Source organism: Rhinolophus ferrumequinum, chromosome 14, assembly GCF_004115265.2.
Source record: "Rhinolophus ferrumequinum isolate MPI-CBG mRhiFer1 chromosome 14, mRhiFer1_v1.p, whole genome shotgun sequence".
Taxonomy (NCBI): domain Eukaryota; kingdom Metazoa; phylum Chordata; class Mammalia; order Chiroptera; family Rhinolophidae; genus Rhinolophus; species Rhinolophus ferrumequinum.
In genome coordinates this window covers 47,410,750-47,435,339 of record NC_046297.1, presented here as the reverse complement: position 1 = coordinate 47,435,339, position 24,590 = coordinate 47,410,750, and the positions used below count along the sequence as shown (strand labels likewise).

The window sequence follows — 24,590 nt, the reverse complement described above, 5'->3', positions numbered from 1 at the left end:
GCTTTCCACCTTCCAAAATAGTGTTGCTGTTATTTCCTCTCTAAGTATTTTGTCCTTTTGCCCTATGTCTCCTTCATTTCAAAAATCACTTTACTGTCATTTTAGTTGAGTATCAGAAAAGAACAACGTTAATGGTTATATTTAATCTGCCAGCTTTAAATGGAAATCTCGCTTCTAGTCATGATTTTAAGATGTTTCAAATGCTTAGAAGAATTTACTACATTTATAGATTGATTTATTAGTTTTATAGGAGTTGTTTAAGTGCTTAGAAAGTATTGGCTTGTTACCTTTTAAGTTTGCCCCATTACACATTTACAGTGTTTGTTAAAAATTACATAAAACTCACTATTTGTTAAAAATCACTTCCAGGGTGGCCGTTTAGCTCAGTTGGTTAGAATGTGGTGCTGATAACACCAAGGTAGCTGGTTCGATCCCTACATGGGCCACTGTGAGCTGTGCCCTACTTAAAAAAAAAAAAAAAATTACTTGCAAGTATAGTTCGCAATGTTTAAAGAAGTTTATTTAACTAGGTTTGTAAATAAAAGTAAATTTCAGGGGATCCTACTCTGTCACATTTGTGAGTTTAATGAAATCAAGTTATAATATTTTTATACAAAACTATCTGGTCTTATGAATTATGCTTAAATCTTAAGGAAAAACTATGCTTTCTAATTAATATTCAGCTTATAAGAGTTATATATTTAAACACAAATAACTTTAAATAGTCTTTTTCACAAAAGAAACCTTTCCTCCCAACTAAAAACCTAACTGATGATAAAATGAAAAAATAAAAACCTAACTGATGGACCTGGAGGACATTACGCGAAGGGAAAGAAACTAGATACAAAAGAATAAATACTACATGATTCCACTTATATGAGGAATCTAAAATAGTCAAACTCATAGTAGCAGAGAATAGAATGGTAGTTTCCAGGGGCTGGGAGGTGTGGGGGAGAGAGAAGAATCTGTCAAAGAGTATTAAGTTTCAGTTATGCAAAAATGAGTAAGTCCTAGAGGTCTATTGGTCAACATAATGCCTACAGTTAACAATGGTGTACTGTATACTAAAAAAATTTATAAGTGTATAGATCTTATGTGTGTTCTTATTATAAAAAATAAGTTAAAAGGGTGGGAGAACACTTTGGAGGTAACGCATGTTTATGACATAGATTGTGGTGATGGTTTCATGGGTACAGACTTATCTCTAAACTCATTTAACTGTATGCATTAAATTTATACAGCTTTTGTATGTCAATAATTCCTCGATAGAGTGCTTTGTTTTTTAATCTGATGGGAATAAGTTTTTAAAAAATAGCATAACTACATCATGTCATATAGAAGCTATGGACATGGAACTTTGTTTCACTTTTGGCTGAGTATCCCATGGCTACAAACTGTGGAGTAGGTACCACATATATCCACATCCTAAAAGTGATGCTAAGAAACTGTTACACTGGCCAGAATTCACCACTACCATAAAAGGTATAAAGCAATTGATATTGGAGATGCCAAGAGAACATTTATTTGGAGAAAATGGTCAGTCTATTGTGCTTCCACTCCCATCCTCATATGGTTTGGGGAGAAGGACATGGAAAGCGCCCTCCTCATTTCAAGCCAAGTGAGAGTCGTCAAGAGGACTAGTTAGAAGATCTGGCAGCAGCCAGCTGGCCAAAACAGAAGAGGAGGCTGTGTAGGTTTTGAGCTTCACTTTAAACAACGGCACAGCAAGGCAGTCTATCTTCTGGAAACCAGATGACCTGGTAGGTAACTACTATGATGCCGTGGTAGCTAATTCCCTGGAACAGTTTGAAAAATCTCATGCAAAAGGAACATCTAACGAGTGAAAGGAAAGCCTAGAAGACATCTGAGTGGCTGGTGGTTTGGAGTAGTTAGACATCCTCTGGCATGTTCTATAGAACTCCATAGCAGAAGTACTTTTACTCTCTGAAACAAGTATTGTAACAAAATAAGTCAAATAACTTGTTGCCTATTTGTGTCCACCAGAATATGGTGCACCCTTGTTATTTCACTGGTCAAATACTTTTCTAGACTAGAAAGAAGTAAAATACTGGACATTACTTATCATCTTCAACTAGTACTAAAAGGCCCATAGGAAAGTCAAAAATCTCCATTTTTTTCTCTTCTATCCCAATTATCTATAAGAAATATCTGACTTGTTTCATGACCAGTTTGTGACTAAGTCCATAGACTTATCCAAAGTCTCACTGTATTACAGTGATTCCTTTATAACATATGCCTGCTGGTCTGGTCGTGTAATAAGCTTTAGCAGTTATTTTCTAAAAATAGGAAATAGTACAACATTATTGTTGCTTCACACATTTTTTTCTCCATAAATGTGGTGTTTTCCCTCTAATTTTGTTATTATTAAGCTTTATTAATAAACTCAATAATGACTTTGACTCATTAAATTAGGAAAGGGTAAGTTGAAATGTAAGAGATCTCTATTTTTATTTAAAAATGGAAGTATTCTCCATTGTCAAATATTCACCCCCAAAAAGAAATTATAGTAATTTGTACAATGGCAGAAACATTTCTGTTTTGATAGATATGCCCATAGATTTTGTATGTTAGATAACCATAATACCGAATAAATATGGGAAAGACAATTTCACTGTCCCCAGGTTTGCTATTTTTAGCTATCACACAGAGCAAATGCCTTGTGTTTTGTTTATAATACTAAGCTAAACATATAAGAACAACTTTTATACTTACATATCATCTTGTCTTACCTAGTAGGTTTTTATTAATTTTATTTATCTCAACTGAGCTATCCTGAGTTTTGACCAGTATTTGTTTTTTCTATACATTTTATGTCTTTCTGTCTATCTTATCAATAATTTTTATAAATTATCTGATAGCATCAGTCACGGCCTAGAAAGTGTCAAATTTTCTGATTTTTTGTCATACTAACAATTGTTTTGAAAATCTATATATTGTTGTCTTATAGTAAATAAATGTAATATCAAATGTGTTACAATTTCATTTGTTCTCACGTTTAGAGTGAAAAAAATTGCTTCTAGAAGTTTCTACTAATGTAATGAGAAATAAAAACAAGAAAAATCAAACAATATTAACAGAAATAACATAAATGTTGTAAAGACTTTTTTTTTTGAAATTTATATCACAGAAGCAAAATATTACAGACAGCTAACATAACCAGAGCTCTTAAAGTCACAGGATGACAATTTCTGGTACTTATTCCATAGAAGGGCCACTATACAAATCCCCAAATCCCCTATCATTTGGTTAATTTCCATGTTTCAGTAGCAGGACTCTGCTTTCCCCAAGTAATGATTGATATTTCAAGTAAATGAGAAAAAAAAAATTTGAAAGGTATGATTTCAGAAACTTACTTCTCAGCTTCATGAATATTGGGCATATTTCCTTGTAATTCAGCCTTCTGCAACAGTGGGTTGCTGAGTTCTCTTTCAAACATCCTTCCTATTTCAGTGGGTTTATTTCCATCCTGAATTCTAAATCTCTAAATACAGAATGTCTTTGAATAGCACCATTTTTTTCCTCCATTTTTAGCAGACTGTTGAAGTGAGAAGTCTACTACACCTTCCCACTTGTCTCACTCTGACAAATTTTAAGCAGCTTTCAGAGCTGGATGAGACAGTGGTAGCCAAAAGAATGAAGAAACAAACATGTGTTTTAAGTTCAAAAGAGCAAGTTATTCATTTACTCAAGGAATGTTCAGGGAAGTAGTTAGCTTCTGAAATTGAACATTTTAGAGGGCTGGAGAACATTTAAATATGTTAGTCCCATATTGTACCTTACAAGTATTAGCTTCAGTAATATTACATTTTCTGAAATCAAATGTATATTGCTTCATCAAAAAAATGAAAAATATGGTATTTTACAGCAAATTACATGTATTGGTGAGGATGTTGAGAAATTAGAACCCTAGTGCACTGCTGGTAGGACTGTCAAATGCTGCAACCACTATGAAAAATACTATGGAGATTTCTCAAGAAATTGAAAATAAAACTACCACAGGATTCAGCAATATTACTTCTAGATATACATCCAAAAGAATTGAAAGCAGGGTCTTGAAGAGGTATTTATACACCCATATTCGTAACAGCACTATTCACCCTAGCCAAGCGGTGGAAGCAACTTAAATGCCCATAAATGGATGAATGGATAAGCAAAATGTGGTATATGCATACAATGGAATATTATTCAGCCTTGAAAAGGAAGGAGATCTTGTCATATGCTACAATATGGATGAACACTGAGAACTTTGTGCTAAGTGAAATAAGCCAATCACAAAAACACAAATAATGTATGATTCTAGTTATTCAAACTATCTAAAGTAGTCAAATTCATAGAAACGAAAAATAGAATGGTGGTTACCAAGGGCTAGAGGGGAGGAGAAAAGGGGGAAAGTAAGCTTTATGGATATAGAGTTTCAGATATGCAAGATGAAAAAGTTCTGGATATATGTTTCACAACAATGTGAATATACTTAACACTTTAACTATCTGTACACTTAAAAAGGATTAAGAAGGTAAAAAAAAAGATGTAATGTTTGCAAGGATCTTAAATTATTCTCTGCCTATCGTTCTGTGTATTTAAAGTCACAGCTGCCAGTCAGTCATATACAGGAAGAGAATCCTGGTCATCAGTATAAGTTTTCCAACCTACACCATGAATAATGACTTTACACAGCTAGCTGGAAGTTTGTGGTCAGTCAGAATGCACACACTGCTGTGAGCCCAGGATGATAACAGCATTTGAGCTGCTACCACAAGACTAGTGAAACTTTTGGGAATTCTAACCAATCATTACTACCCCAAATTTCACTGAATTAAAGAAATGAACAGCTCAGGAAGGCTAAAATATATTGAATGAAGAACACACCTTATCGGGGTGATCACTTCATGAGTTACATAAATTTCTAATCACTATGTAGTATATCTGAAACTAATTTAATATTGTATGTCAACTATCACTGAAAATTTTTTTAATTAAAAAAAATTTAAAAAGATAACATACAGCACCATGATTAAGAATACTTATCAAAACTCAAAACGCAGCTTATCTGAGTTTGAATCCCGACTTCTCTAATTAGAGACTATGTAACTTTGGACAAATTACCTAACCTTTCTGAGGCTTTAAGCTTTCTTTCTCTCAACTTTATAGTGAAAAATTGGAATTACTTCGTGGAACAGTACATCAGATAAATGCTTACTGTATTGCTGGGCTCATAATAAACACTTAAATCTTGGGTATCGTTATAACTTTTCTTTCTCCTTTTTGAAGAGATATTTGAAGCTAGAGATTTCCGTCTCAATATTTTGAATGGGAAAATAAACTGTTTCAATGAAGCTCTAAAATCCAGCTCTATTATTACTTTGATTTTGTAGAATACTTGACTTCTTCAAAGTAAGATATCAAACGTTCCAATATTAATGGTATTCATTTTTTTACCACTGTTACTTTCAAACTATATGACATCTTGTGAAGTAGCAACAGAATTTTGGCATCACCTTGGGGTAATAGAGAGAACACTAAATTTTCAGTAATGATATAAAGGATGATATGATATTGACAACTAGCTATGTTACATTGGACACATACGGAAGCTTTACATCTTTGGGTCAGTCTCCTCATATGGAAAATTAGATTAATTGCTTTTAAAACCTTGAAAGTAAGTTAAACGTGATCAATAGTAATCATGCTTAGAAAAAAAATTCTATAAATCCTAACACTATGCAAATATAAGTAATAAATTATTTGGAGTTATTTGATGATAAAAATGTCTGATTAGATTAAGAATATATACACATATATACTTACATATATATATAAATCAAGCTGATGTATAGTATTAGTAACTGTTTATTGTAGAGTCATTATCTAGGACAAACAACTGTTAGTCAATTATGTGCAGGTTCACCTTCATGGTGAAATATTATCTTTGTCTCATACATGGACCCAAATTGTAAACTCAGCGAGACTCTTAATTGCTTAATCCAGCAACTTGGGTTTGGAACAGGCTATTTCACGATTTCCATTCTGGTCATTCCTTCTTCCAGGTTCCTAAAATTTGGGGACTTTCAAATACAGACTGAAATAAGATTCTACATGATTTTATTAACAGTGATGTTTCTCCCTTTTTCATTTACGGAAATAGATGCCACATGAAGATGGAGGGTTCGACAGTTGTGTAAGAGAAGCTATGTCTACTTAACAATCCTCCCATAATGATTCACAAGTCAGGAAAATAGTTATTTAGACTTGACATTTAATTTTAGATGATCAACAAAGTCATCAAGGATCATAATTGAGAGATGATCAAAACAATGGCTAACATATGACTGATTTTTCTGTGCTGGACCCTTCTTAGCTATTTACATCCTTTATTTAATTTAATCTTTACAATAATTTTGAGGCAGATATGTTCTTTTCATATTAGACTTAAGAAAACTGATGTTCAGAGAGGTAAAAGTTGCCTAAAGTCACACAACTAGTGAATGATTGAACCAAGACTGGATCACAGTCCATTTGACTCCAGAGTCAGCTAATGCACCACAAGGCTTTACAGCATTCTTCCTTGAATACTCGGAGATAACTTGAGATGCAAAAATAAGTCACCTGCCTCTCCCACTTTAGCTTAGATTTTCCTGCTCAATTGTATTTAGCTAGAGTCTGGCCGGCCTGAGAAGCCACAAGGCTAGGGCTAACTAACCCTGGCCTCAGGTAAAATGAAAGGACACACAGGCGAACCAGAAAATTGAGGAGTTTCAGGTGCCAAGGAACTGCCATTATTGGATGTCAGACAGGGAGGGATGGGTGTCAAGCAGTCACTGTATAACTAACCACAGCCATGATTAGGGAACTACAACAAAAGCCAAACAGTAAGCCAGGAATGTGGTCTGGGGTCAAGCTAGGAACCCAGCCAGCTCAAAAATTCTGGAACCAAAATCAGGCAAAGGAGGAGGGCGTCAAACATTTCAGGAGCTATGAGAGATCAGTCTAAGTCACCAGTTTATGGCATTTATTTCAAGAGGTTTGGTATACTTTCTTTCAATGCAAGAAAAAGGTTGAGAATATTCTCTAGGTGGTAACTTAGGTCAAAGATGCTAGTATAGTAGTGGTTTAGTTCATATAATGGCAGGAACCAGGTAGAGTCAGTGGGAAGCCTGGGACAAACCTGCTGATAAAAACAAAGCTAACAGCATGTAAAGACTTTTCAGCTGATGAACATGTAATTAGGTGCTCTAAGTATTTTGCTAACTAATGAATTTAGTACTCAGAGTCCAGAACTCAGATGCAAGTGAGAGTATGTAATTAGTCTATTTTACCAATTAACAATTGATCTATCTTATTGGCACATTGAATGTGTTTATTCTTGTTGTCTTCATCACATTTTTACTACTATATATACATGTATACACACACACACGGAGTATATATAGTAAATTTTTAATTCCTTAAGATGTTGATAAGGAAGCTATGTGGGTATGTGGGTGCATGAGAAGAATTGACTATGATCTGTATCCCCAAACCACATAGAACTACGTGGTTCTCATTTGAACTCATTTCTTTGCAGAGTAAACAAAGTTCAGATGGAACTTAGAGGTACCTATATGTATGTATCCATATTAATTGCTAACATTAACTAGTAGGAAAATTATTTCTACCAATATAGGTATTTCTGCTTTAGGAATTTATATTGTATCAGGCAGTGTAGCCAGGAGATACAACAGAATTATAAAGTATAGTTTAGGTATAAAGTTGATAACACTAGGTTATCACAAAAATAGCAAATGCAAGAAGCATATACTAACTCCAGGGCTGGGGAGCAAAAGGAAATGGTTGGAATTATTATGGGATAGGAACTTAGAGAAGAGTTAATACTGGAATGAACCCTGGTTGCCAAAACTAGGAAGGGGAACTAGAATGATAGTGACAGGAATGGCAGCGGACAGGAAGGAGTTTCTTCTCTCTGCTCCAGCCTTGCAATCTCCCTATAGTGCCTGCCAGGGGCAGAGTCTAAGGAGCACCTGGCAACAACTCAGAAACTTGGTTGCCATAGAGCCAGGCCCAGCATCACAAAGCTGAGCTGAGAAGGGTAGGTTTGGATCTGAGAGATAATAGCCTACACACTGGCACATATAGCAATATGTTCAATGTAATTTACCATTTAATAAAGGAAATCATGTACTTGAATTATTTGTGTGATTAGTATAGAAAATCTGCAGATGACTAATTTCAAGGTAACATGTAAGGCCGTATTTCATATGTTTAATAATTTTCTGGAAAATATGAATTCTTCTAAGTAAAAGTATTAATAGTTACAAGCTACTCTCCCAAAATACAAAGAAAAATAACTTACACTGAAGAAATGTTACAAAAACAATTTACATAAACATTCCACTCCTACATGTAAGATGAGTATATATGAAAAAATGTTAAACACTTTTTTGATTTAAATTGTTGAAGTTCTACTTGCCTGAAATGCAATTTTAATTTTCAAAATACCTACAATATTACTTATAGAGCATGATCACTCTGTCTAAATACATAATTATGCTTGACTTACCTAAGAATTTTCTTTCTAATGTCAGTCATTAGGATCATTACTTTACACAACAAATAATCTAAATAGCACCCAAGAGATATCCCCAACAGATTACTGCCTAAATATTGATTTTTTAAAATCACTCCTAATTATGTGTTTTGCATCTTTGCTGGTTACCATTTTATTTTTACAAAGACCGCATTTTCATTTTTACTCTGGATAAAAATCTTTGAAAACAGATTATAATTTTCCCAGGTCTTCTGCAATAGAATCTGTGGAACCAAATTTGATCTTTTCCTATGAACTTAGCTACCATTATAAGCACAAATTATTATATAATTCCATACGTTACTAATATATTCAAGAATATTAATTTCTATTCTTAAAATCTCCAGACTATTACTTAAAATAATATAATTTTAACATTTATTAGAGTAATGCATATATATATTTTAGAAAATCTAGAAGATACAGAAAAAAAGTAGAGAAAATATCTTAGCACCCCAAACAAATCATAGTTGATATTTTAGTGCATTTCTGTCCAAGATGTCTCTTTTCAATTTTTGAAGTCACGTTTGTGATCAATTTCTATGTTCAAAGTTATATCCAGTTTTGTTCTTAAATATAAATGGTATTTTTCTGTGACATTAAACTCCTTGTAAAAATAATATGTAAGGACTTAATATTCTTTAAATAAGTGAGCTATAATTTAATTAAACACTATTGTTATAAAATATGTCACAACTTTTAAAAACAGAATTTCGGGTCGTTGTTTGTGTGTGTGTGTTATAAACAACACCGAATCTCTCTTTCGTTCCTCTTTGTTGATCGCTCAGCTACCATTATTGTTGTTAATGCATCTATTGTTCTTTTCTAATTTTAATCTGCCATGGACATGGAAATCATCTAATCAAATGTGTTAGGATTTTATCTAAATTCAGAGTTAATGTGCTTCGAAATGAGAATTTGAAATTGCCCCTCTTAGAAAATTGCATGAGCTTTGTCACATAAATGAGGCAGCATTTATTTTAGCAATTCAATACCCACTCTTAAAACAAAAATTCTTGGAGATTCTTGGCTGAATCAAATGGGTTGGTGTCATTCAATGTAGATGCCATTAAATGAGATATGCATTCACTTTGTACCTGCTTTAGTTTCTAACAGTCGAGCATATGATAGTTCATATTTGCATAAAAACAAGGGACGAATAAATAATCAAAATAACAGAATGTAAGGTAGGGATGAAAACATTGCTGGTGCATGTCAAGATGTACTCAGGCTCATGAGTCATCAGGGGCCTGAGAATGTCCTTTCTCACATAATCAAGTGAGACTAGAAGAACTAGTAAGAGAAATGTTCACAATCCTCTGTGGAAAGTAATTTTGCAATATAGATCTAGAGTTTTAAAATGTCCTTACTCTTTGATTCAATTTCACTTTAAGATTATATTTAATAATTCAAAATGCAGACAAAAATTTATGAACAATGATGCTTGTAGTGGCCTTATTGATACAAACAAAGACTGTAAACTCTAATATCTGATATTAGCCAGATGTTGAATAAAATTCTGGTACTTCTACGGGTTAACACAAACATTAAAAATGATATTTAGAATCACATTTCAATAAGGTGAGAAAAAGGTATATTATCAAGTTAAAAAACATAAAACTGTGTCCAATTATGTACATGTAAAAGTCTCATGGAGAAAAGCCATCAAGGACATGAACCAAACTCTTAACAATGTTATCTCTGGCTAATGGAATTATGGTTGATTGTCAACTTCTTTATATTTTTCTGTATTTTCCAAACTTTCAAAAATATGCATTTAAAAAAATCAGAAACAAATAGTAAATGTTATAAGTATTTTCAATGCTGGATTCTATAACACATCGTAACTGCAGGAGAAATGTTAATTCCATGTAGAAGAATCTTAAATTCTGTCCATGACAGTTTACATTTGGAAAACCTGGTACATTAGTTGGGAGAACTGTAAAAAGGCACCTTAGCTTTGGGGGATAGGAAGGTAAGCAGCCTCCTTTCTTCAAAGGCTCAATGCCAGAGCCTGTTACTTCCCTTAATGACTGTACTCACCTTCTATAGAGATAGAAAATTTAACGGGTACTACGCTGTCCATCAAAAGATGTTATCCCCCACCCTTTCTTGATTCTAGGCGTGGCCATGAGAATAGTTTTTGGCCAAGAAATGAACAGAAGCAATGTGACTTTTGGGTCACAGAACAAGGAAAGTTCTGTGCCTATTTTCCCTTTTTGCCTCTTTCACTGGCTGAAATGCAGATGTTGGAGTTAACTCTAGAGAAGGCTTTTAAAACCAAGAGATGGGAGTTGAATATTAATGATGCCAGAGGAACTAGGAGTCTCTACCCTTGACACTGAAAATCCTGCCAAGGACTACTGACCCTCGGACTACTGTACGGAACAAAAATAAAATCTTTTGGCCTTTATGATAGCAGCCAAATTAGTATGTGAACATACTAATTTGTTAACGTACTGCTGCTTTGATCTGGCAGAAGCAGCTGGATTTAGTTGATTACTTTTAGAAGATTAGTTCATCATTAATTACACCAAAACTAAAATCACTATACTTAGTAGTCATTCACTGACATTTAAATAACTAATCTTAAACAACCCATTCCATAGGCCAATATAACTATTGGAGGGTGCAGACTGCCATGCTACTTGAAACCAAATGTCCCAGAAGCCATCTCAGCTTCATCTAAGAATTAATGTCTTTATTTTTTCTTAATTAAATTATAATTATAATTTATAACTTAATTATAATGAGTGATTACTCATTATACGTCATATGACTCAGACTCAGTCGTTGGAGAAAATACAAAGCGTTTATTAGGTTAATGTTGGGAGCATTTTCAGGCCATGTGACTTTCCACACCAGGGCTCCCATGAAAGTTAAGTTTTCAACTGTTCACAACAGAATGTCAGGTACTTCAGATTTCACAACTGAAGCATAAAAAGACCTTGCCTTACTTCTAATCAATAAATGCTGTACTACAGTCCCTTCTTAGAGACCTAAATCACGAATTGACAGCAACAGAATACTGTTCAAACACTTAAAATGGCTCTATTTGAAAAACTAATGGATACATTAAGAATCTATTCTAGATTTTCCAAATCATGTTTCCCGTTAAACTAAAACATCAGAAAACAAATTATGTATCTAAAAAGTTAGCATTTGGTGTTTCTGACCTAGTCTAGCAGAAGTATTACTAAATACATTGTTACACAGTATCTTTCTTTTTTCAGACAATACCCAATTCAATAAAATCTTTCTGGAATTTAATTTCTGGAACTATAAGATAAACTTCAAGCTTCTTTTTTTTTATCAAATATATATATGTACACACACTTATCTATAAAATCCAATATTTCTCATTTAGTTGTAGCTACTTTGGTGGCTATCCACCCTTCTAGCCTACCAGCATATATTTTTCTTACTCTGGGTAACAGCACCCCCATTTCTGCACTGGTTCCACCCCTGACCAATGCAGGCCATGTGCTGCTTCAAGGGTAACTGGCTGGACCTCTGAATTAAAAGTAGAATACATGGCTCAGAACTAAGTTAACGGACATAACCCCATGTCTCCAGCCACACTTATTAAGACAAAGGTGGGTGAGTAGATTTATTTAGACCAAAGGTCGGGATTTTTGTTTGAGAACGAAAAAAATATACTCTTCTTTGCTGAATATTAATGAGATCGCATGTATGAAATTCAGGCTCTCAAACATTCACAGTAGTTACTGTGGATCAGACATCTTAATTCTAAAGAAATCTGAATGTGAACAAGGTAGACATCTAGGGACCTTGAGGTAGGAAGAGTGCACAGAATGAAGTTTAGAACTAAAGGAGCAGAGTCAAGAAATGGAGGGAGCATGAAAATGGATCCCCCGACGTCATTAAGTAGATAGATGAAGACTGATCGCAAGTCTGCTTAGAGTTATATGTGCCTATGAATTTCTTTTATTGTTTAATTCTTTCTGAGATAGGTCTGCTGTTGCTCGTAAGCAAAAGCATCCTGACAGCAAGGAATCGAGACAAATTCAGAGCTAACTCCAACACTAACCTCATCTGCCATCCTGATAACACCAATCCCCTCAATTAACGACTGTCCTTCATTTATTAACGTATTTACAGGATTTTACAGTATGTTTACTTTCATAAGCCTCTGCAGACCCTTCTCATATTTCATGGAAAAGTGGTAGGAAAAAAATCTACATTCATTCTCTGTCTACTTTGAGTCAGCCATTTAATGTACACTATCGTATTTAGTTCTCAAAACTAAGAAGATAAGGTCTCCACTAATAGATACAGAAAATGAGGTTCAGAGAAGATAAAATCTCTCAGGTCACACAGCATTAATCCAGCTGCTGGGACTTGAATCTCCAAAGCTCAGTCTCTTTCCCTTATACTAGATTGCTTTAGATGAGTAATAAATTCCAACCAAATAAAAAAGGTCAATGGAGATATCATTTAATATGTGAGTTTTTGAAACACTAGATACTGTCTCTATAAATTTGTATAACATTTTAAGAATTACAATTTTGCTTTGGAAAAATTGGAAATTGTCAGAGCATTTGGAAATAACTTCAATTGTCTCTTAAATTGGACAGACATCACTGGCTTAACATGAGAATGTGTTAATTTGAACAGTCTGACAATAGTAACTGTTTTCCCCCAGCTTTAACCTCAGCAGGCATTGCATGTTTCAAATGATCCTCTATCACACAGCTATTTTCAGGTTTCTTCCCCATCTCTCTAAGCTAGCCAGAGTCGCAGAGTTCACATCTGTCTCTACTGTTAAAGGATGATTCTTGGACATTCTTCTGTTTTCCTATTGTAACTTATCCTTCGATTTGTTGGCAACTTTCTTTTCCATAATAACTTCCTTCCCCTATAGGTGGAGACGAGCTTCTTGGTTTACTTTTATATCATCTCTTTCTAGTATGCACTCAAGTTCAAGTTTCCCATATATTCTCTCAACATCCTGCGTAACTCTTCTTTTCAAATTCTCACTCCCCTCTTTTCTCTAAATGTCCACACTGGCACCCAGCGTCTTTGCTAATTGCTCATGTTGACAACAGTGCTTCCTCGAGGTACTTAAAAAGCAAAATCATGTATAAAGCTCTTGGTTATCATTAACTGATCACATCAAATTGAACTCTATGTAATATAGAAAGTACAAAGCCATTGGCTCTAGACTTCCAGGACTATGTATTCTAGAAATATCTTCAAGGTGGGAAAGTATTTTCAAGGTGGAGAGGCAAACACAGTGGAAACAGCATTAATGATTTTCCTAAATGTCAAAGTCAGAGAACATAAGGAAGCACAACTAGATCTCATCAGATGTATTGTTCACATGAGAGTGGATGATAAAAATGTGAGCAAGTATCATGGCTGGAGGTCAAATTCAGATCAAACCATCTAAGTCACACCATGACATGCACTGACAAGAATGCAGTGAAAATCAAAACACTGATTCGAAAAAATATATATGCACCCCTATGTTTACTGCAGTGCTATTCACAATAACCAAGATATGGAAACAACCAAAGTACCCATCAATAGATTTTTAAATAAAGAAACTGTGATACATTTATACAATGGAGCATTACTTGGCCATAAAAAAGAATGAAATCTTACCATCTGCAACAACATGGATGGACCTAGAGAATATTATGCTAAGTGAAATAAGTCAGGCTGAGAAAGACAAATACCATATGATCTCATTTACATATGGAATCTGAAGAACAGAATAAACGAGTAAACAAAATAAAAACAGACTCAGAGATATAGAGAAAAACTGATGGTTGCTAGATGTGAGGGTGGTTAGGGGGTGGGGGAGAAAGTAAAGGGATTAGAAAGTACAAATTAGTAGTCACAGGGATATGAAATACAGTATGGGGAATATAATCAATAATGTTGTAAAGATCATGTAAGGTGCCAGATGGGTACTGGACTTATCAGGGGGAATCACCTCATAGATTGTAGATGCCTGACCACTGCACTATATACCTGAAGCTGACATAGAATAATATTGAATGTCAACTATAATTAAATACATACATATATATATATATGGTCACGGGATGTGGAGTACAGCATAGGGAATAGAGTCAATGATATTGTAACAGTTATATATGATGTCAGAGGGGTAGTAGGTTGGGTGGGTGGTTATCACTTTGTGAGGGCTGCAAATGTCTGTTATGTAGCTTTGTACACCTAAAACTAATAATAATAAAAAAAGAATGCAGTGGAAATTATGTAAGGCCACATTTAGCTGCAATGTGTTCTGTTTATTTCAAAGCTTTTGCACCTAGAGATATAAATAATAATCAATTTACCTTGGAAAAACAGCTCCCACACAGACATTTCACATTTAATACCATAAGGGGAGAACACTGAACAGGCTACAAATACTTCACAAAGCTTTACAGTGTTTCTGGGTTTCATAACAGTGTGGGATTAATTTAAATGGGCACTGTCAAACTATCCAAATATAAAACATGATTTACTAGAAGTGATTTTAATGAGGAATGGTGGAATGTCAAAGTGAGAGTATTGATGTGAATGTCAACGGAATATTTATAGGCACTTTCCTTCATTGCTCTGAAATTAACCAAATTAGTGAAACAAACAAGACAGAATTCTCTTTACACTGTTTTAGCAAGACTTTATCTTTGCGGGGTTATAGGATTTGGTATTAGAATAAGAGTTTAGAAAGATGTCCCAAGCTGGTAACATAGCATGTAGAAATGGAGATTTTCAACATTTAGTATGAAATGACCTGCATATATTTAAAAACTGGTTCTTAAATATATTTTGCAACATAGCACCGAATATCTACGAGAGTGCAAGGAGATAATCAATCTCTGTTGGCTGGGTTGTGAATTGACATCATCTTTTGGAGAGCAATTTGGCAATACGTAATAATTCTCAAAATTGTAGAAGACTACTTGAACTTGGCAATTCCACTTTTAAGAATTTATCCTAACAAAGTCATAATGAAGAAGAAAGCTATAGGTTTATTTGTATGGCTATTGATTAAAATATTGTTATAGGCAAAAACGAACAAAGTCCAAAAATGACAAACCCAATAACTGAGTAAGTTGTGATATATCTATACTATAGAACACTATATAATCATTGAAAATGATGTTGCAGAATCATATTTATTGGCCCAAAAAGATGATAAGCTATAGCAGGTTAAAGATATTGAGCATGTCCTCTGTGATCAGCATGTTCTAGATGCTGAGAAATAGTAGTGCACAAATCAAAGCCCATCCCCAGCCCTTGCAGAGCACATATTCTGGTGCTTACCTTACAACCATATAGTATCAACCCATTTTGTTAATATGCATACGCAGTTTACATATAGTTAGAAAATCTGGAAAATTATATAACGTAGTTCTCTCTGGAGAGTGTGCGTATGCTTAATTTCTTCTATTTGTTTATATTCTCTAGTATTCTGTGTAATGGACAAATAGTCATGTTATTTTTAATTAAAAATTTGGGATAAACAAGTCAGCAATAACAAAAAGAAATGGTAAAAAGTAGTAATGAGAAAAGGTTTCCTGTCAGAAAGGAAGCATGCCACTTTCTCATGATTCAGATATACCAAAGGTACCAAAAAAATGTATACAAGTGGACACTTTGGTCAATGTTGCTCAAGCAGTAGTTCGCCATAATCAGAAGTGTCTGGATACTGATGGTAACCACTTTGAGCACCTCTTGTAATTGCAGAACCAAACGCGACTTGTATTCACCTTTTGTTATTAGTATACATTATTCCAACTTTAATACAGTTTTCCTTTCTTAAAATGTGTACACATTTTTTGGCACCCTCTGTATTCCACTTACAAAAAATAAAGCCAATGTTAGACCTCAAAGACAAAAAGAAAAAGAAATGTCAGGCAAGACAACTGTTTTCAATAGAGGCCATCATTCTTTTCACCAAGATAACTCAGGAGTAAAAAAAAATGATTGTTTAGGTCTTATTTGCTGTGGTTCTGTATTTTAACATCCATCTAGGGTGGTGTCCAGGATTATGACTTTTTCTGCAGGGACTAGAGGCCACAAGATTTCATTGAAAAGACAGATTTTAGATTTTTAAAATGATACATGATGGAAAAAGAAACAGAATTTAGTGAGTATCTGATGAGTTATGAATGAAGGATCTGTACTTGGAGTTTTAAATACTTCCTTATCTATCCTAATTCCACAAGGTAGGTGTTCTCCATTTGTTACAAATGAAAAATGTCAGAAAAGGTATCTTGTTCATGTTCCCACGGTTAGGAAGTGAGGTAACAAGATTTGAATTCATTCTGGGTCCAAAGTCAGTCCTTTCATTAAGTTGGTTGGCAGGGCAGACGAAAATAAGATATCATAAAGTCAATGGCCTAAAAAGTTACAGAATTTTAGTTCAGGAAAGGATCTTGTAGATCATGTTTTAATTACCTGATATCATAGATGGGGTTACAATGACTCTGGGATGCTAAGAAACTTGTTGGGGGACACATTCCACCAGCATTCGAGAGCAATGATCATAACTTGAATCATGAAGTGATAATTCTATTTTCTTTGGGCCATTGTTCAGTGGCTGTTAGCAAATTATTCAATGATCACATATCGTCCAGGTAGATAGCTTCATGCAATGAATTGTATTTATATTTTAATTGAAGATATTCTATATTTATCAAGAAACTGGAATAGAGAACCACAGAAATTATTCTAAGAAATTATTTCTTTTTCATTAACTTTATCATCTCTTCCTGAATACTTTGTGTTTCAAAGGGATCCATAATAGACACAGCTTTCAAATTCTGCGGTATATTTATATTTACTAGTCTGACAGACCAGCATGAGCTTTCAAATGTTCCCCTTTTAATTGCATTTGTATTTGGCATCACAATGAATTTTGGCAGGCCAACCCCAGAGAATTAACTCCTTATTTGGGGAATCACCTGCACTCTGCTCGCAGAAAACAATGTACATAGAGGAGACTGAAAAAAGTGTATCTGAACCTATTGCTCACTATGGTAATCACAAAAGATTATAAGGCATCAAATCAATCTCTCTCCTTTTTGAGGCAGCATCTGTAAAAAGCATATGGTGCTGGGGCCAGCCTGGTGGCTAAGGCGGTTAGAGCTCCATGCTGCTAACTACGAAGGCTGCCGGTTCGATTCCCACATGGGCCAGTGGGCTCTCAAACAAAGTTGCCGGTTCAACTCCTCGAGTCCCACAAGGGATGGTGGGCTCTGCCCCCTGCAACTAAGATTGAACATGGTATCTTGAGCTGAGCTGCCTCCCGGATGGCTCTGTTGATTGGTGCGCAGGCTCTCAACCACAAGGTTGCCAGTTCAATCCCTCGAGTCCCACAAGGGATGGTGGGCAGCGCCCCCTGCAACTAAGATTGAACACGGCACCTTGACCTGAGCTGCCGCTGAGCTCCCAGATGACTCAGTTGGTTGGAGTGCGTCCTCTCAACCACAAGGTTGCCGGTTCGACTCCTGCAAGGGATGGTGGGCTGCGCCCCCTGCAACTAGCAACGGTAACTGGACCTGGAGCTGAGCTGCACCCTGGGCCCACAACTAAGACTGAAAGGACAACTTGAAGCTGAACGGCGCCCTCCACAACTAAGATTGAAAGGACAACAACTTGACTTGGAAAAAAGTCCTGGAAGTACACACTCTTCCCCAATAAAGTCCTGTTCCCCTTCCCCAATAAAACTCCAAAAAAAAAAAAAAAAAAAAAGGGGGGGTCCTTTGTTAAAAAAAAAAAAAAAGCATATGGTGCTGATGAAATTGCAGAACATGTGGTGAAGCCATGAGTAGACTTTTTAAACCTGAGGAACTTAACCTGTTTGCTCCACCTGTCTTGAATCTAAATAAATTCAACATCCCAGATATTTCAATATGCATAGCAAACCTTTATAAAAGACAAAGTTCCCTTTTCCTCTCCTCCCTGCATCCAATGAGACAGAGAGTTGTGAAAACAAAATAATCGCATCAGAGGTAAGATATACAAGTTCTTAAGTCAAGCTTGTTGTAGCATAGTGAAAAAAAAATGAGATGTGCTGAAGTACAGTGGTTTGATCAGAGTGTGTTATCTACTTGTCACAGTCCTACTTGTCACAGCCAGTGACTTTTTTTTTTGGCATGGACTCATGTATATTTATTTTACACTGTGGTTTTTTCATCCTTTTTTTAAATTAAATTTATTGGGGTAACATTGGTTGATCACATTATATAAGTTTCAGGTGTATGATTCTATAATACATCATCTGCATATTCCATTGCGTGCTCATCACCCAAAGTCTAGCACCCAAAGTCTAGCCTCCTTCTGATCAACATATATTTGACCCCCCTTTACCCCTTTCATCCTCCCCCCGAAACCCCATATCAGAGATAACCACCATACTGCTGTCTGTGTCTATGAGTTCGTTTCTTTGTTTTGTTCACCTCCCTATTTATTTTGTTCCTCAAATTGTTCCAGCTTTGGCCACTGAGGGCTCTTTCAGATCAGTTCCTGTTTCCATTTGGAATGCTGCTATCCTTTTTATTTATTCATTTTTTAGCAATTCCTTGCATTTCAACACTGCAGTTTTCTTCAGTCTCATCTTGTGTAGGTACTGGAGTGGCCAGTGACTTTAATAGCCCAAGCCATTCAGGACGACACCTCTGCTCAGCTGAAGGGACTTCCAGGGCAAGCAAGGACTTCAGGAAAGAGCCTACCAGTTATATGTCCAGGTTACGCACAGGAACTACCTCTGGATGCCTGCTGTCAGCAATCCTGGCCAACTTTATACAACTACAGAAGTAAAATAGACATTTGGGAGCATCAGAACAGGTTTACGTTATGCAAGAAATGGCTCAGACTAAAACCCTAACCATCCACTGCGGCAGAATTCTGTAACCCGGAGATATTTCAAATTTGACTTAGCAAGCCAGAATCCCTCTCTTTATTATATTAGTGTCCTTTTACAACTGCGTTTCCTTAATACAATGGACAGTCTGTAGCCAGTGGTTTTCCAAACTTAGTGGCAATGAGAATTACTTGTTTAAAATACAGACTCCTGGGCTGTGCTCCCGAAGTCTAGATTTCTCCACATTACCTCGAGTTTTATGTTTCTCAATGTTTTTAATCTATGGTTCCTTTTGAAATGGGGCATGTCTCTCCCACTTTGAGAATTGTGTTGGGGAAACTCTACCAACTACTTTTATCTTCTTTATGAAAAAAATAGTGTCTTGTTTTGGTTCCACTTGACAAATGTGATTGTTATAATACAGAAATACTTGATATGTTTTTTTCAAACTATCCATTCCCACCATCTTTTCCCCAATTAAGTATTGGTGCTTTATTCCTAAGAAGAATTTATGTAACTTGCGCTTGTTCTTGATGTGAGTTTACTGGAATTTAGGAGAGGTGGGATGGAGAGACACAAGGATTAAGTGGTACCCTTGGTGCCAGTTAGCATAGGGGCACCCGTGCTAATTGCACAGTGAAGTGTATTAATGATATTAAGAGACTTGGGGCAACAAGGAAAGGAAGAAGATTATAATATGGATGGGACAGAGCTAATATTCAGCCAGTTGGTACCAGAAATAATTTTGTATTGGCTGATAAATAGCCACCGCACTGGCCTAGAAGGCTCTCTCCCTGGTTGTCCAGGCTCTTCTATTTGGCCCCTCAGACCAACTGATGATCCAGAAACTAAATAAAGGACTGCCAATCACCTGGCAGGGGGCATCCAGGCTAATGATCCAGCAATATAACTTCACTCGATTAGTCCAAGCCTCTGCCAAAGTGGTTGCTAAATATTTTAAACGTCACCCTTGAATAGAGGTAAAATATTTAAACATTCATAAAAACCAATTATTTTGATTGAGCCAACTATAGAAGCAGGAGAAGCATGAGGAAGCCCAGAAGAGACCTGAAGAATCACCAAACTAAGCATTACTAAATTGCCAACTCAAAGAATTGTGAGTTCAATAAATGGCTGTTGTTTGAAGCTACTGGCTTTTGGGTTGGTTTGCTACACAGCAGTAGCTAACTGATACAAAAGGGCTATGTGCTTTTACTTCCAAGAGTAGCCTGTTCAAGAAGTAAGCTTTTCTCAAGCACATGTCATAGAATCATGTAATTCTCACAGTAACTCTAGGAAGTGATTGATATTCTCACTCTACACATGAGGAAATAGACATTTAGAGAGGTCAAAGGACTTCTTCAAAGTTAAAAATCTAATCAGTGGTAAGACCAGAATTCAAAGCCAGTTACATCTGACTTCAAAATCATTGAGGTTAACCTCTATAGTAACATAAAATATACTTTAGTTTGCTGATATGTGTTCAATTTTCAATTCAGCTTCTGAGTTAGTTATATTTAAAATTATTCCTTATTGATTTTTCCTTTTTTTTTTTATTAAGTTGGAGCCTTTTCTCTTAAAAATAAAAATGTACAATATATAAGACAAGTCACAACAAAGATTCCTCTTCAGGGATCTTTGTCACTAATGTGAGTGACATCTGACCACTGCATAGGACAGTAGCTCTTCTTTATGATGAGGTCTGTTCTTATTGCATTTTAGCTTTGCTCATCCTTAGTTGCCTACAGCAATGGAGAATAAATGCTGAGTCTCAATACTCCTTTTTGGTGTCAATCGATCCTATGTGATAATTCAGTAAGTAGAATATACAGGAAGTATTTGCTTCTTTCTCTTCTTAGAGGCTGCCTTGCAATAATGTTCTCAACAAATATGTGGAATTCCACAAATCAGTAATTTTACTGAGAATTGCTTTCTGCTAATTCTGTGGCTCAGATAAACATGTCCAGGAAATGTTAATCACCTGAGTTGGCTGTCAGTCACTGTCATATAGGAGAAACCTAGGCCAGAATAATAGCCTCTGTGGGTAACATAAGCTTTAATGGTATGCTTCATATAATTAAATTTTCATTTTAAACTGAGCACTAACTTACAGCTATGTATGGAATTATTTCCCATGCTTCAGTTACCTTATTAAAGACAGCAAGAAATTAAAATCGTTTTAAGAGCCATAAAGGGAAACGTTTCTTTCAATCCTGCTGATCAGTTTTTCAGGTAATGGGTTATATATCCTTTATTAGAAAGAGAAAAAAAAAAACATCTTAATTAATTAATTGGAAGGGCTCAATGTGGCAAATGTTTCATTAACTACAATTAGAGCAAACACTAAAAAAAGAAGGCATTCAAGTTTACTTGTTTGCACAAGAAAAGAATTCGATTCACATAAGAGTTTAGGAAAAAAGGAAACTGCAGGTTTAATACTTTAATAGCTTCAAGGTTACAAAATAAATGAGGGAAGGGAATTGCTTAGTTTCAGATGAGAGAACCAGAAACCATGGCCTGAGGCTATGGAAGGAAGCTCAGACTAGCTGTTAGGAAACTGTGAGTTAGAACATTTAGCAGTGAAGCATCTACACAGAAAAGTGACAGTGAAGCAACACTGAGAGATATTACATAATCAGTGAGGAAAGATTATGTAAAATAGGTGTGGCATTAGATGGTCATCTTGCATAACAAGGGGCTTCTGTGCAGCTTTTGCTGAGATCAGTTTTCAATTCCTTTTGTATCTTCTATTTTTCAAGGACTTTTCACATCCTACTATGCTCAGCTGTTTATGGTCATATTGAATTGTAAGAATCTAGGAGCTAGGTATTTTTATTACCCCATTTTACAGCTGAGGTAAATGAGTGTAGAGATACTCAGTATTCTTCCAACTCACCCAGATAATAAAGGCAGGGCCAGGGTGTGAACACAGATTCTGTCATATGGTAGCAATGCCTCTGCTCATCACTAGGCCCTACAGGTCTGATGTAGAGACAGTAACATGGTGGTAAACATAAAAATTTGTAATCTTCACCACGACAAGCCCTCGCTTTACCTTTCTTCCTGGAATTCTCTAAATCCAGTCTTAAATGAAAGCACAGAACAGGTCTGTGATGCCACCTCACTGCTCACCAACCTTTCAAATTGTGCCCATAGTCAAGTAACGAGGGTCTGGATGCTGACTGTTCAATCTGCTTCTCCACTGCATACTTTTCCTCTTCTCTCTGCTTTACAATTCTACTCCAAGATGGCTCCAGTGGGCCTGGTAAAGGGTCAGGCCTAATGCTATGTTTTGCAGAGTTCTCAGATACTGCTGGTGCTTTCAAGAATATGCATTTTGCTGCAAGGCTTAGAGAGTTGGCATCTTTGGGGAATTTCCCCCTCTGCATCTATTAACATTTCCCCAAACATTTTCTCTCCTAACAATCTCCAGCCAAAAGAAGAGAACTCCCACTGCTGTGTTTGTTCTGTGTTAATGCTACAACTGAATAGAACTTACTTTCCAAATGGACATTGCAAAGTTTCCTCAGAGGCAAAGTCTTGGTTTATAATAGATGCATGGACAGCTTCACACTATAGCCAATTTCTTCTTCCTAGAATATGCTGCTCATATACTCTTCTAACACAGCAGATTGCTCAAACCCTACTCTGAGGGAGTCCTCCAATCATAGAAAAATGTTTTCCACTCAATGGGATAATAATCCAGTTTTTCGACAAGTATATCAATTTATATTATGTTATATATTATATATATTGTATTATTTATGTTATGTTACTTATGTTATATTGTACTTATCATATCATATATCATATCATTATATTTACAGAAGGAAAGGTTTTATTGATACATAAATCATACTAGTAAGATGAGGAACTTATAGAACTTAGGCCAAAATAAATGATAATTTAGAAATGCCTTAAGTAGAGGAGAAAATTATATTATGTAAGACTCTATTCGGTATCCTGTTAGGTGAGTAAATGTAACATTCAAACATATTATTAGTCTGTAGCATACCGTAATCAGTCCCACAGATCCCCAACTTTATCAATATTTCCATAGTCAACTCTCTCTCTGTGGCAAAGCTTTATTTCAAAACATGAGCATGTAGTTAAGGTCAGAATTTGTTCTAAGGTGTTTTATTAAGCTGATCAGAAGCAGAGGCCAGAAAGTCTTCAGTTTGTATTAAACTTTACCTCCTGACCATTATTTGAGGAAACTGAGCCTAAGATCATTAATTAGAACCCGCACATTCATTTTCTGCACAATGGGAGGAAGTGCACTCACATTAGATTTGCTCCCATCAAAAATCTGCTTACGTAAAATATACTCTTGAAGTAAAAAACTCATTTGTATGAGGGCAATTAATTTTTTTCAGGGCATCAGTTACTCTGTGGCAAAAATTTAGTTCTAGAGCATTATATGATAGATGATTGTTTTGGAACAGGAAATTTACTCAGTATGTTTGGTTCTCAGAGTTTTTTTTTAACTCAGATCATATCTTTATTAGGTTAAGAAAGGATATAGCTATATATCTCTGTCTACCTCTCTGTGTATGCATGTGTGTGTGTGTGTGTATATACACACATATATACATATATGTACATATATATTATACATATATATACATTCATATATATAAAACTTTCTTAAGTCATGCGGAGATTAAACAATACATACTAGCAAATTGTTTTGGTTTAACCGATCAAGGAATGAATCTAGACATGTATTAGTTTAACACATAGTTGGTACAGGCAGAATTCATTTTTTTCTATACAAACGGTAGAAAAATATCAGCTTAGACCACTTTCTCACAAGAATACTTATTATTCCATATTTATCAGCATGGTGCTGGTTGTTTGTCAAAGAGAGGCAGAAAACTTATTTGTAATGGACATGGAAAATTTGAATGCCCTCTAATAAGATACCAAAATTACTTTCACATATTTTTCGTTTTAAACCTCAATGGCAAGAACAAATATATCTTCATAGGGATGGAGGGGTCATGCTCATCCTTTGTAAAGATCCGTAAACAGATCTGTCATTGTTCCAAAACAACAACTTAGAAAAGTGTAGTGATAGCTGTGCTTCTTACCAAACGCTTTTAATAATAAGATTAACTTGCAGGAGACATTCCCAGA

General features: G+C 35.4%; 1 protein-coding gene across 2 annotated transcripts in view; it reads right to left on the bottom strand.

Moving 5' to 3' along the window:
- Nucleotides 1-24,590, bottom strand: part of OXR1 (oxidation resistance 1) — a 452,988-nt gene that overhangs the window by 150,741 nt on the left and 277,657 nt on the right. The gene's annotated exons all lie outside the window — the stretch shown is intronic.